The following is a 1,097-nucleotide window of genomic DNA, read 5'->3' as shown; positions in this document are numbered from 1 at the left end:
TAATTAAATCATTATATTAATTTCTTTCTAAGATGTTGTACTGATGATGGGAGAATCGGCCCGCTGTGCAAAGTCTTTCCCAGAATGTCCCAAAGATTCTCACTGGGGTCTTACCTTGACATTTACATTTAGGCATTTGGCAGACGCTCTTATCCAGAGCGACTTACATTTTTATCTCATTACACATCTGAGCAGTTGAGGGTTAAGGGCCGCGCTCAAGGGCCCAACAGTGGCAACTTGGTGGTTGTGGGGTTTAAACCTAGGATCTTCCGAACCATAGTCCAATGCCTTAACCACTGAGCTACCCCTGACCTTGACACACACATTGTTCTGGAACACAGCCAGGGGCCAGGGGTAGCTCAGTGGTTCGGACGATCCCAGGTTCAAACCCCACAACCACCAAGTTGCCACTGTTGGGCCCTTGAGCAAGGCCCTTAACCCTCAACTGCTCATATGTGTAATGAGATAAAAATGTAAGTCGCTCTGGATAAGAGCGTCTGCCAAATGCCTAAATGTAAATGTAAATGTAAAACACAGTAAATCTGGACTCATCAGACCACATGACCTTTTTTTTTTTTCAGTGCCCCCCATTTAGTTCTGTCTGCTTCCTTGCAAAATTAAGCCTTGTTTTGCAATTAGCCTGACAGGGACTGTTTAGTTCTAATCCCTTAAATTTTATTTGCATTGTGTTTATTTGCATTGTGTTTATTTGCATTGTGTTTATGCAGTGAGTTATACTGTTGTTTTTTATGATGTATATGACCTTTAGATTGTTTTTAACTTAATCTTAGCAGTTTCTACAATTATATTTATTTGTTTTCTTTACTGCAGGCCAATCATTAGACCCTTCTGAAACCACAGAATATGTCTTCTGATCTGACATGGTTGTTTAGGAAATGAGAAGCTTCTCACTGCATCAGTTAAATAACGTGTTGCAGCTGAACCACATTAATCACTGCTGTAATTATCCAATGGAAGAATCTTAACTATTTGCTTAGTTAAATCCAGGTGGTGACTTTGTGTGTGTGTGTGTGTGTGTGTGTGTGTGATGTGATGCATGTGAATGTGCATGTGAATTAAATAAAGAACACTTCCTC

This window comes from Clarias gariepinus, chromosome 3 (genome assembly GCF_024256425.1).
Source record: "Clarias gariepinus isolate MV-2021 ecotype Netherlands chromosome 3, CGAR_prim_01v2, whole genome shotgun sequence".
NCBI classification, from domain to species: domain Eukaryota; kingdom Metazoa; phylum Chordata; class Actinopteri; order Siluriformes; family Clariidae; genus Clarias; species Clarias gariepinus.
The sequence above is the reverse complement of the archived record's forward strand: the minus strand, read 5'-3'. Positions refer to the sequence as shown.